This window comes from Erithacus rubecula (assembly GCF_903797595.1).
Source record: "Erithacus rubecula genome assembly, chromosome: 27".
NCBI classification, from domain to species: domain Eukaryota; kingdom Metazoa; phylum Chordata; class Aves; order Passeriformes; family Muscicapidae; genus Erithacus; species Erithacus rubecula.
Window position 1 is genome coordinate 4552367 of NC_136679.1, and position 13517 is coordinate 4565883.

Below are 13517 nucleotides of genomic sequence, written 5' to 3' on the forward strand. Positions count from 1 at the left end.
ACGGCGCCGCGCGCACACCTGGTAGCTCCGCCCCCAGCGCGTGCGTAGCGTGCGTGACGTCACACGTGTGAGGTACATGGACGTGTGTGACGTGTGTGTGTGATGTACACGTGTGTGCACATTTGTGCAGATGTGTGTGTGTGAACATCCGCGTGTGTATGAAAACCTGTGTGTGTGTGTGTGTGAATACCTGTGTGTGTATGAGCACCTGTGTGTGTGTGTGTGTGTGTGTGTGTGTATGTACACCCGTGTGTGTGTGTGTGAACATCTGCGTGTGTGTGAATACTTGTGTGTGTCTATGAACAGCTGTGTGTGTACGAACACCTGTGTATGTGTGTGTGAACATCCGCGCATGTATGGAAACCTGTGTGTGTGTGTGTACACCTGTCTGTGTGTTTGAGCACGTGTGTGTGTGTGCAGGTGTGAACACGTGTGGATGTGTGTGCGTGTGCATTTATACAGGCGTGTGTGTGACCTGTGTGTGTGACACGGGTGTGTGTGTCACAGATGTATCTGGCGCAGATGTGTGTGTGGCACAGATGTGTGTGTGTGTGTGGCACGGGGTGTGTGTGGCTGTCCCGGGGGTCTTTGGTGTTCCGTTGGTCCCGTTAGTCCCGGCTGTCCCGTTAGTCCCGGTGGTCCCGTTAGTCCCGGTGGTCCCGTTAGTCCCGGGGGTCTTTGGTGTCCCGGTGGTCCCGTTAGTCCCGCGGTGTGGCCGCCAGGGGGCGCTGCAGGACGCGCTCCACGGTCAACACGGAGCAAAACCCCCGAAATTCCCCAAATTCCTGTTAAATTCCTCATTTCTGGCAGTGGCCCCCAAATTCCCGTTAAATTCCTCATTTCTGGCAGTAGCCCCCAAATTCCCCAAATTCCCGTTAAATTTCTCAGTCCTGGCGGGGACCCCGAAATCCCCCAAATTCCCGTTAAATTCCTCAGTCCTGGTGGCGACCCCGAAATGCTCCAAATTCCCGTTAAATTCCTCAGTCCTGGTGGTGACCCCGAAATGCCCCAAATTCCCATTAAATTCCTCAGTCCTGGCGGGGACCCCGAAATGCCCCAAATTCCCGTTAAATTCCTCAGTCCCGGCGGCTTCACCACAGCATCCCAGGCAGAGGGCACAGGCCAAGCCCAGCTGCACGGACAGCTGAGCCTCCTCACACGGGGAGTGGCACTGAAAACCTCCCCCTGAGCAGAATCCTGCCTGGTAAAGGTTGGAAAAGGCTCTTTCCTCCCTTACAGGGCTCGAGCCCTCAGTCTCATTCCTGGTGGCTCTGTGGGACAGCAATGGGGACAAGGGCTCATTTGCTGGAGGACACACAGGGCTCTGCTCCTCAGTCACTTGAGATGATTTTCCTGCTTCCTTCAGAGAGGGCTGTGCTGGGCACTGCTTCCCTTTCCCATAGGAAAACCATTTTCCAGCATCCAGAGCTCCTTTTCCCACTTTTATGGAGATGGAAGCAATGCTTCCAAAGCAAAATAAGCTGGAAACCAGGTGGGCAATGACAAGGCTTGAGCTGAGCCTGATTTCTCTCTCTCCAGGCAGGTCCCAGCCATCCTTCTGGGATGCAGAAGGGATGGGATTTCAGGGAAATCAGGCAGGGATTGTGAGGATTAGGGCTTTATTGCTTTTCTAGCTTTGTTGTCATTCCTATTTTCTTACCTGAGCCCATGGAAAGCCCATGGGGACACCCTGGGACATTGGGTCCTCCTCCCATCCCTGCTTGGCTGAATGACCTTCGGGAAGTTGCTTTCTTCCCTCTCTCCTCAGTTTTCCTGCCCCAAATTGCTGCTACCAGCAGGAGATTCCCCTGCCCAGGGCAAAGGTTCCCAAAGAAGCACAGCTCCATTTTCCCAGCAGGAAAACACCTCTGGGAGCTCTCCCAGTCCTCAGCAGGGGTGTCTTTGCAGTTGCTGTGTTTCCTGCAGTACCTCCCTGCTCCACTCCACTTCCAGGGCTCATCAGGCACTTTGGGAAAAGCCTCCTTCCCATTTTCCCTCCCAGGAGCTCCAGGCTCCAGCCTCTCACCTTACTCAGGTGCTGGTTTCAGCCTCCTCCTCCTGGGACACTTTCCAAGATGTGCAGACCCCAACAATAAATGGCTTTGCTGGAATTCCTCTGGAATGAGGAACTTTCCCAGCATCCAGCAAGTGCCAGCTCAGGATGAACCTAGAAGATGCTGATTAAAGGATCATTTCTACTCTATCAGTAGGCAGAAACCCAATTAACCAGACCCTGTTAATCAGCAGAGGTGAGCTCAGTGCTTCCCTGGGAAGGCGCTTGCTCCTGGCTGTCTGCAGGGACCAGGGAATCTTCCCCTCCAGATGGAAAACCAGGAGCATCCTGTGTGTATTTTTCATTTAAATCTCCTTTTTTGAGGTAATTTCAAATCCATGCCTGTGGCCACTCTGTACTTGGGGATGGAAGGGGGATATTCCACAAAAACTCTCCTGGGGCTGGAAAACTGTCCCAGCTGGTGGAGGAGGAAAGCAGCTCCAGAGGCAGGATTGAGGGACGCTGCAGAACCACAACACAGCCTGGGCTCTCCAGGGCAGGCTTGCTTTCTTGGAGCAGCTGGGTGGGCACAAGCCCTGGATGTCTCTCCATGAGCTGAGTCCCTTGCCAGGATCCAGTGGCTCCCAGGATTTTGGATCCCTGGGTTTTTGAGCTTTCTGTGCTTTCTGGCTCTGACCCCCTGGAGAACACTGCTTTTGGCCTGAGGCCTTGGAGAAACTTCCAAATTGGAGTGATGAAGTTGAGTCATGGATGTGTAGATAAATAGAAATGTGTGATTTCACATGATGAAGGGTTTTAAATTTGAGGTTTTTATAATATAGAGATAGGTATGGGAAAAGATGGAGGATTTGGGGTGGTGTCTCCTTTCTGTTCCTTCTTTTTCCTTCTTCTTCATTCTTTCAGGCAGTAGTTTCTGGTTGGATAGTCAGTGCTGCACTGCAGGTCACAGATGTTTGGTTATTGGGTCAAAAGTGTAAATAATATAGATGTTATTTCTCTATTGGACTGTTTAGCTTTAAAAGACCTTGTAACTAGCTAGGTTCACCTCCATTTAACTCACTTTTAGCTGGTAGCTAGAAGTGTAGCTGAACTCTCTGTACTTTAGATAAGATTTAATAAACAAGCAAGTCTGAACATGAGAAAATTAATCTCCTTTGTGTTTTTTAATCCTGGCTCTGAGTGAAGACAGAAGAAACTTCAGACAAGCCACTAATTAAGTGATGCAAACACCACCCCATTACACCAGGAAGGCATTAGAAGCATTAGGCTTTGAGGGATAAAGGGCTGGACATGCTCTGGGTCCTGAGCAGTGGAGAAGTTTGTGTGGGAGGGACATTCCACACTGAGATCTTGACCATCCATCACCCTGGTGCTTCCAGGACAGCTCCATGAATCCATGGGCAAGCCCCTGGTTTTCCCTTCTGGAGGGGTGACATCTCCAGGGACAGTGTCCCCTCCCAGTGGGACAAGTGGCTTTGTGGTGCCCAGTGACATTTCAGGGCTGCACAGCCTGAGCTGAAACCTGGAGAGGGGCTGGGGACAAGGGATGGGTGACAGGACACAGGGAATGGCTCCCACTGCCCAGGGCAGGGCTGGGGGGGATATTGGGCAGGAATTCCTGGCTGCGAAGGTGGGAGGGGCTGGGATGGAATTCCCAGAGCAGCAGTGGCTGCTGCGGATCCCTGGAAGTGTCCAAGGCCGGGTTAGACGGGGCTTGGGACAGTGGGAGGTGTCCTTGCCATGGCGGGGGTGGCACTGGGTGGGGTTCAAGCTCTCCCAGCCCAAACCATTCCATTTTCCAGATTCCAGGTTCAGAACATGTCACTCCCCTCACCTGGGCAGGTGTGCTCCTCATTTGGGAATGATATTCCCTGCTTTTCATCCATCCCCAGTCTGGCTGCTGCACAATCTCCATCCAGCCCTTGCCTATCCCAGTCTATCCCAGCTGCAGCTGGTCCAAGCTGGGACACACAAGGCACACAATAAAACTTTGAGTTACCACCCTACTAACTCAGGTTTTAAATTATTCCTCTGAGCAGGGAAGGTTTTCCTGTCAGGGACAGTCAAAGGGAGGTTGGGAATTAATCTCCTGAATCCCTTTGAGTTTGTCTTCTCCCCACAGGGCTGTCCTTGGGCACCACAAACCTCCAGGGTGGTTCTGAGCCTCCCAGACTCCCTCCGTGTGCTGGGCAGGGATGGGCTGTGTTCCCTGGAGAATGGGGGCAGCCCCTCCTCGTCCCCTCCATCCCCTGGGGCAGGGGACAGAGCAGGGCTTGGAGGGTGGGTGACGTTCGTACCATGGGACAGAACTGGGATGAATTTTCCAGCTGAGCCGAGAGGTTTTGAAGGACAAAGAAGCAGCAGCAGAACCTTCAATCACCTGCTAATGCCCCAAATCCTGGGTGCCCTGTGTCGGGAAGCTGCACCCACTCTGGCAGGGGAGCTGGGTCTCCTGGCGCATCCCTGGCACCAATTCCAGCGCTGTTGCTTCCTCCCACACCCTGACTGTCACTGGGGGTCACCCCAAGTCCCCCCTTCCCTCTGAGCCATGGGGGACCCTTCGTGGGCCAGAAACCCCAGTGTTTAAAGCATTAAACCGAGCTTTATAATATCCTTCAGGAGTTTCAGGATCTTGCGGTCCCGATGGAAAAGCTTTTTCCCTTTTCCCTAAACCACGGAGGAGATGCACTCGGTCTGAGCCCCTCTGTAAATTTGGGCACAAGAGGGCACTGAAACACCGCGAGGAGCAGGAACTACAAAGCCCCTTCTGCCCCTTCCCCGGGCTCGGGGCGGAGCAGCCACACGCCGAGACTGCCCCTGCCCCAGCCCATGGAACCCGCGTCCATCCTGCCCCCTTCCCTGGAATTACATCCCATTAAACAGGGGAGCACAAATACAGCTGGGGTTTCTGGGGCCGGGAGCAGAAAAACGCTTCAGGATTTGTGGGGTTTGAGGTCAAACTTCTGCAGAGGAAAATCCTCTTCACCTGCCAGGGTTGGAGCCAGTGAGAATCAGGGGCTGGGAGTGGTGGGAATCAGGGCTGAATCCATTGGGAATCAGGGGCTGGAGCCTTTGGGAATCAGGGGCTGGAGCCAGTGGGAATCAGGGGCTGGGGTTGGTGGGAATCAGGGGCTGAAGCCATTGGGAATTGGGGGCTGAGCCAGTGGGAATCAGGGGCTGGAGCCATTGGGAATCAAGGGCTGGGGTTGGTGGGAATCAGTGGCTGGAGCCATTGGTAATCGGGGGCTAGACCCAGTGGGAATCAGGCCTCAGCTGTGCTCCATAAACCTGGCAGTTTTTAATTGATAGTAATCTCATCAATGCAAATCATATTAAGCTCCCTGGACCCTTCCCAATAGCAGTGCTGATAATTCCCTATAAATCAAATTTAGCGCCCATAAACATTGGAACATCCCATGGCCATTTTCACCCTCCTAAAATCCCATCAATTGCTGCCTGCCTGGATTAGAGGGAATAAATTTTGGAATTTATCTCCCTGTCATGATCATGAACAAAACCACATAAAAGAGACACTTGGAAGCTGCTTTTGTCTTGATTGTTATGGAGCTGCTGTTCCTCAGCTCCTTCAATCCACTCAGAATTGGGGATAATTGAGGGATTTGAAATCCTTCAATGCTTAAATGATAAAGCTGTTGCTTTTCCAAGCCCTCAAACACCTGGGGGAACAATTTCATGCAGGTGAGGAATAAAAAACAACTTTATATGGATCAGGGTTTGGGAAGAAGGAGAATAAATCCCTCTGTTTTTTTAGGGATGGGGGAAAGAATCTGGTGGGGAGAAGAAAGAGTTTGAGCTGTTCAACACCTGTAAAAGAAGACTGGGAGGTGTTCTTATTCCAGTGGGTGCTTCCCTGAAAGAGCTGAACTGGGATAAGGAGCAAGTGGGGAGAGGTGTCTGGGAGGGAATGGGAGGAGAAATGAGGTGATTCTAGCAGGGAGAGGTTCAATACATATGAAGGAAGAGATGGGATTTCATGTGGAGCCCGGAGGGTTTGGGAGCTGCTTCATTCCCACAGGATTTTTGGGAGTGGTGCTGAGAAGGTCTCGAGGTTGAACCTCCCCAGGATGAGGAGAAAGGTGGGGACCAGGAGACTGCAAATCCCTGATGTGTCTGCCTGGTGTGATTGTCCTCACGGCAGGGACAGGCCTGACCTTCCTCCAGGATGCCCCTGCATCCCAATCCATCCTTCCCTGGACATGCTGCCGGCCTGATGTGATTTGCTCTGCAGGGATGAGCCTGGGGACATCACCTCCCCAAGGGACAGCCACTCCTCGGCGACTTCCCCAGCCATGAAGTCACACAGGAGCTGCAGTGGCCCCCTCTGCTCCCTCTCCCATCTCCTCTGCTTCCTCTCTTCCCGGTTTTCCTCCCTCCTCCTCCTCCTCCTGAGGTTGGAGCATCTCCCCTGCTCTCCTGCCCCTCTCTGCTCCCTCCACCTTCCCCTCCAGGGCTGCTCAGGTGCTGGAGCTCCTGTTTCCATGGCAATGTCTCACCAGCTCCAGACTCCCGTACTTCTATCTATCCCTGGAATGTCCCTGTGCAGAGCACCGCTGTCCCCTCCTCCTCGGGAACCCCCCAGTGAAATGGCCACCAAACCCCCCGAGAGCCTCAGATGAGGTCACCAGGCTGGGGACAAGGGCGCAGGGTGTCCATGGCTGGTGGCTCGTCCCTGCTCAGCCCCAGCTGGGCGCCATGGGGACATCCTGTGGATGGTGACACCGCATCCCTCCTCCCTGTGCTGGGGGACGGGGGGATTGAAAGGGTTCACAACTTGGATTTATCCTTTGTTTCTGTTCCGAGAGCACTGAAATAACTCCGGGGGGATCACGGCTCAGGAGAAATATCCAGGGATGCTTCCCTTGGCACATCCGTGGGTGGGACAATATCCGAGGGCAGGACATGGCCCAAGGGGACGTCAGGATGGGCTCATCTCGGCCATGTGGAAACCCTCCTGCGGTTTGCAGGGAATTTGGGATTTTCCTGAGATGTCTCAATGCTGTGTCAGGAAATTGTGGATAGAAAATGGAGGGATCCTGCGCTGCCACAGAGCACATGGAGGGGCGGAGGGAGCTCAGAACCCAGTAGGAATCAGCATCCAGGATTTGTAACCAGGGAAGAACCTTCCATGCGAACGGAGCTGCAGGAATCCACAGCAGGGCTGAGCCCAGCCCCAGGCAGGGTCTCCAGAGGATCTGACCCCAGCGGCCCCTCCATCAGCCTGGGTCTCCCGGGAAGGTGTCACCACCCATGGAACTGGGTGATCTTTAAGGTCCCTTCCAACCAAACCATTCCATGACTCTGCCATTCCACGTGCTGCCAGCCTGGAGAATGGCTTTCCCCGCAGGCGGATCCAGCTTTTCCCGGAGATAAACCCTGCCGGCAGCGCGGAGGGAGCGGGGATGCTGCTGATGCTGATCCCTGCGCCTGCACTTCCCGGAGCATCGGGGCTCTGATCCCAGATCCTTGTGTTTGATCCCAATTTTAAATTGAATGTCCCGGCTGTCACCTCCCGCCGCGGGAGGCCTGGCTCTGATGTCCCCTCGGCTTTGATTGATTGATTGATTGATTGATTGATTGATTGCTGTTAATGAGCGCCGAGCGAGCGCTAATTGCCCTGCTAATGACTCCTCCGGGTGTCCCGGCTGCCTTGGTTTATCCCAGACTGGCAATCCTGGAAGGTCGGGATGGGGACAGCGCAGTGACAGCATCGCCTCCTCGGCCGGATGTTTTCCAGGGGCTATTTCTGCATCCCCCAACTCCTGCTCCATCCTGTCTGCATGCGGGGTGGGCTCGGAATTCCAGCGAGTCCTGGCACTGGAAGCTCCTCGGAGCAGCACACGGAGGGAATGATCCCGTTTTCTGCTCTGTGATCATTGCAAAGATGGAAAAGAAGATGAGAGAGAATTGGATCTCTGTGGATTTAATGTTTTTCAGGAAGGGGCAATGCTCAACATGTTTTTCAGCCATGGAATTGTTTAGGTTGGAAGGGAATTTAAAGCCCATCCAGTGCCACCCACTGGACACCTCCCACTATCCCAGGCTGCTCCAAGCCCCATCCAATCTGGTCTTGGACACTTCCAGGGGTGGGACAGGTAAATATTCCTCAGAAAATGCCAATCAGCCTTTAACTGGACACGTCCGCATTTTCTGTGTGTTGGTGGCTGAAAGGAAAATTAATCCACAAACACCAGAGGTTTATGTCCAAAAAGGAGACAGAGGAGTCCTTTTTGCTTTATTCAAATAAAGGGAGAGGCCATGGGGCATTCCCCTGGGATCTCTCGATTTTTGAAGGACACACCCTCCCTTTTTATCCTATTTTCCCGGCTGCTTTTCCCTCTCTCTTTCCCCATGGCTGAGGTACTTGAGAGGCACAGACTTCCCTTGCCTGATACCTGACATTCCCCTCTAATGTATAACCCTCCCTTTTAATTTTTAATTCTTGTAGAATTCATAGTTTCCCCCCTGTTGCTTCTTTCATGTTCTGTTACCCAATTTCATTTACAAGAAAACCTACAGTTTGTTTGTAAAGGCAAATATCTTTTTCCATCCATTAATCAGTGTAAACCCTCCCATTGTTTATTTTATCTCTCGGTGCTAACTTTTTCTACCAACAGATCTACAACCTGTTTGTAAAGACAAATGTAACATTCCTCTCAGTGGCTGCTTTGGCTCCTCACCAGGAGCCCTCCCGGACCCAGGGCAGCTGCTCTGCCCAGCCCAGCTCGGAGCCAAAGCCCTTTCCTGGCTGATCCTGGGGCTTTGGTGACTTGGGTTTATCCCAGAGTGAATCCCCTCTCAGAGCTGAGCAGGAGAATGTGATAAGCAAGGAGGAACTTGGCCATGGCAGCTTAAAAAATCACCTGGGATTTTGGGATGCAGTGGGTTGCAAGGACAGCAGGACCTGATCCCCATCCACAGCTGGTGGAGATCCTGCAGACCCTGATGGGCTGCTGGAAATTCTTGGCTGGATAAAGACAGCCCCAAATTTATGCCTTGTCCAAGACTTTGGAGCGAGCTGGAGGTTTCTTCTCCCTCTGGAGGACACTGGGAGGCCCTGGAATTCCTGTGGGATGTTTTAAGGATGCAGAAGTAAATGAGAAATCATGCTGTGACTTCCACTCCTCACAGAATATCTCGGTTTTCTTTTTCCCTCTTTCCTGTAAATATGGATTTTCCCCATTATCTCCATAAAATGGAGATCCCTTCTCAGACCCTGTCAGGGGACAGATGATGGCAGTGACTTCCAGAGTCTGTCCTGCTGTTAGGAATGTCTCCAGTGGATTTTATTTGTCTGCACCCCTCCTGCTTCTTCAGCACAGAATTTCTCCCATGGATTGGGGGAGTGGGAGGGACTCACACTCCAGGTGGTCCTGAGCCTTCCTTCATCCCCTGACACATCCCCAGCTTCCTCCAGTCTTAAAACCTCCATAATTAAAGCCTCTCCTAAAGACAAACAGTGCCCAGGAAGATTTATCATTTCTGCTGCTGTAATTACCTGTCAGGATTAAAAGAATGGCTCTTTCCAGGGAATGCTGGGCTTGTTCTTTAATTAATTAATATGCAGCTTGTCATGCAAAATCAAGGTCATCAGGATGGAGATGGAGATGATGTCCCAGCACTGCTGCTCTGCCACAGCCTGGCAGAGCCCTGGGGGGAGAGATTGGAAGAGAGTAGGGAGGGTGTTTTTGGGAATCCTGTTCCTCATGGGCCCTATTGAGTCAAAAATGTATTTTTAATAAAATTATATCTTTCAAATGGAGAGACTGAGGGTTTAGATAGGATGTTGGGATGTTCCTGGCTGGGGAGGGTGGGGAGGCCCTGGCCCAGGTTATCAGAGCAGCTGTGGCTGCCCCTGGGTCTCCAGGATTGTTCAGGCTTGGACAGAGTTTGGAGCAGCCTGGGGCAGTGGGAGGTGTCCCTGCCCATGGCAGGGGTGGCACTGGAGGGGCTTTCACATCCCTTCCAACCCATTCTGGAATTCTGGGATGATTCACCTGGGAATTGCCAGAGGAATTGCCATGGATTGTTGTGGTGCAGGGACACATTGGGACAAGGTTTCTACTCCCAAAATGTCCCTGAGATCTGCTGGCTTTGGAATTCCTCTCCTGGGACTGTGCAGGAGGAGCTGGGAGACCTGGGCTCATCCAGCCTAGAAAAGGCACCCAGGGGACATCTGAATTTGGGGTGTCCTAAAAGCCACCAGGCCCCATGTCCAAGTCCCTACTAGGCTGGGTCCTCTTGGAGAAACAGCCTGGAGAAAACTGGAATGTCACAGGGGCATGAAGCAATCCCTAAATTCAGATATTCCATGGGCATACAGGAAGAGGAGGAATCTGTCAGCATGGGAAGGACAAGGATTTTCCCCATTCTCCTGGATGTCCCTGCTCATCCTCCCTCTCCAATCTGGTGTATCCCAGAAGTTTTTGCAGTCTGTTCCCTTCTGCTCCTGTCCTCTGGATCCCTTGGGATGCTGCTGTCCCTGGGGAGGATTATTTCCCTTGGATCACAGACTCTATTAGCATGAGGAATTGCTGCTGGAGCTCTGGAGACAAATGTTCCTGCTCTTCCCGAGAGGGATCTGTTGGGCTGGGATTGCACTGCCCATAAATTATGGAGACAGGCTCAATTCCAGCTGCTTTCCCAGCCCATAATTGGAACTCAATTAGAAATGGTAAACATGGACTTTGGGATATAGATGCTCCTTTAAATTCATTGCAGAGGGGAGAGATGGGAGGGGGAGAACAGGGAAAACAGACAGGGACCAGATCCTCCACCTCCAGCTCCAGGGGATGAGAAAGGGGCTGTGGAGCAGTTGTGGGCGAGTTTTGGGGCAGATCCTCAAAATATGTGAATTTTGCTCCATTTATGGAGCAGCTCAGAACCCCAGAGTCACTGAGGTTGGAAAAGCTCTCTAAGGTTACCAAGTCCAAACTGTGACTGATCCCCACCATGTCCCCATCCAGAGCACTCAGTGCCACCTCCAGGGATGGGGATCCAACCCTCCCTGGGCAGTTTCAACCCCCGAGCTCCCTTTCCATGGGGAAATTCCTGCTGGTTCCACCCTGAGCCTGCCCTGCCCAGCCTGAGGCTACTCCCTTTCCTGTCCCTGTTCATGTGCACCCCCTTTTATAGGCGCTCAATTCCCTGCACTTACTCGTGATTGGTTGCTTTTTGGCCCCGCCCATCTCACTGGCCAATGAGCTGTGTGCATTCAGGTTCAAAGGGATTGGCTGCGGTGCCTTGTTTGGGTTTGAATCTGACCTATCACTGTCGTACCTGGGCACTATTGTGGAAAACGAGCTTCACTTTCCTGCTAAATTAAAAAGGTTTAATGAAAGACAATAAGAGACAAATAATAAAGCAAGAGGTTATAATGGCTGGGTGCTGGGCCTTCAGCCAAGAGCACACCCTAACTGTGAAAATACTTCATTAAATACATCAACCTGTTGCATATTCCTAGAGCCTCATGTATTATTCAAAATCATCCCCTCCCCGACCTGGAAATCAACTTTTTGTGGTGCCAAGCCGTTCCCATTCTGTCACACATTCCTTGATCAATAAATTCTTTCCCTGGATATCTTCATCCAGATAGGATAATCCATGAATGTGAAGAATTTCCTGATTATCTTTTCACCATTCTCTGAGTTGGTTACATGAACAAAAGCTTTTTACATCACCATGTTGTACTCCAAGAAATACATATTTATAGCACTATTTCTAAGTTTTGTTAACAGCAGAACTAAAATAAATTATATTAATTTAGCAAAGTTTTCCAACATTATACATACAGCATTCATTTTAATATTTGTGAAAAGCCAATAATATTGGCTGTTATTGTCTAACAAGAGACACTGGGGACACTGGTCAAGTAGATCTATGTGTGCAGCTTTCTGCTCACGAAAAAAAAAAAAAAGTAAAATATTCTTTGTTACCCCTCTGGAAGGGCACAGTGCAGATAGGGAAACAAGGCATGATAATGACATCCATGTTTCTACCTAACTCCACAAGCCCAGCCCTTCCCAGCCAGTGATGCATCCTACACATCACAGGAGATGCAACATTCACAGAGTCACAGAATTACAGAATTCACAGAATTCACAGATTCACAGATTCACAGAATTGGTTGGAAGAGACCTCCAAGATCATTGAATCCAACCCAGCCCAACACCTCAACTAGACCAAGGCACCCACATCCAATCCATTTTTAAACACATCCAGGGATGGTGACTCCACCACCTCCCCTTGCAGACCATCCCAGTACTTTATTATTCTTTCTGTGAAAACTTTCTCTTAGTATCCAACCTATATTGAGCTGTCAAATGGGATAACCAACAATACAATCTTCAAATTGGCATGCAGGTTTATTACTTGGAAATTACAATCTTACAATTTAACTCTATGGACAGGAAACATATCAACTTAATTCCACTCCTGGAGCTGCTTCTCCAGGCTGGCTCTGGTACTGTCCCTTGTTCCCCCATCTGGAGCCACTCCTGATCCCAGGCTGGGCTCAGCATCTCCTTCCCATCCCAGGCTGGAATGCCTGGAGCCTCTGGCCAGCACCAGGCTGGAGCTAGAGGGTTTCTCCAGAAAATCTGGGGTTTGATCTGGAAAAAGAAATAAAATAACTTCCAAAGAACCATGACTTTCTCCTGCATTTGTTATTGGATTATTCTTATTCTTATTCTTATTCTTATTCTTATTCTTATTCTTATTCTTATTCTTATTCTTATTCTTATTCTTATTCTTATTCTTATTCTTATTCTTAGCTGTTTCTGTGCATGTTCTCCTCCTGCTGAAATGCTGAATTCCCATCAAAAGCTTATTTTTTGGCCCTCCCTTGCCTTGATTTCTATTTCCAGACATCCCTGCCTGTGTTTCCCTGGAGACATTCCAAGCTGTGATCAGGGTTGTGCAGAGGTGAAGGGGGCAGGTGGCTCGTGTCACCTCCTCTCCCACTATGCTGGGTGACCCAGGTGACATTTATTTAATCTATTATTGAGTCATGGTTTGCATGGACAAAAGCCTTTGAGCCATCCATGGGGCTGAATTCCTGGGAAATGGATCTGCAAAGGATCTGGGAACCTTCTGCTTTTGCAGGAGCAGTCCAAGGAGAATCCTTTGTGGAAGAGGAGATGGAGGGACCTGGATGTTCTGGGTGGGACCTGAAAGTTCTGGATGTGCAGGATAAAACCTGGAAATGCAGGATGTGGGATCAGGGTCCAGTGTAGGATATGGGATAGGAAACAGAAACAGATCCACAGGAAATTTGGTTTCCTGGTGCTCTCCCAAAAAGCACTTGGGGCTGTTTTGTGTCCCCAAATCTTTAGTAATTCCATGTAGGTGTTAATTACCTTCCAGGGAAAACATAAGAATTAAAAGGGGCTGGAATCCAGCAGGGAGAAGAACAGGAATGCTCGTGGTCCAAGCAGGAGAGGGGATCTCAGAGCAGGACATGGGCAGGACAAGGTATGAGGGTGAC

At 50.9% G+C, this 13517-nt stretch overlaps 1 long non-coding RNA gene across 1 annotated transcript; it reads right to left on the reverse strand.

Moving 5' to 3' along the window:
- Window positions 1–7799: 7799 nt before the first annotated feature.
- LOC306812808 lies at window positions 7800–9759 on the reverse strand. The gene is made up of 3 exons (XR_013776905.1): window positions 9531–9759; window positions 8896–9098; window positions 7800–7897 (listed from the first exon to the last, which is right to left on the reverse strand). It is a non-coding gene; the product is annotated as an uncharacterized lncRNA (long non-coding RNA).
- Window positions 9760–13517: the final 3758 nt, after the last annotated feature.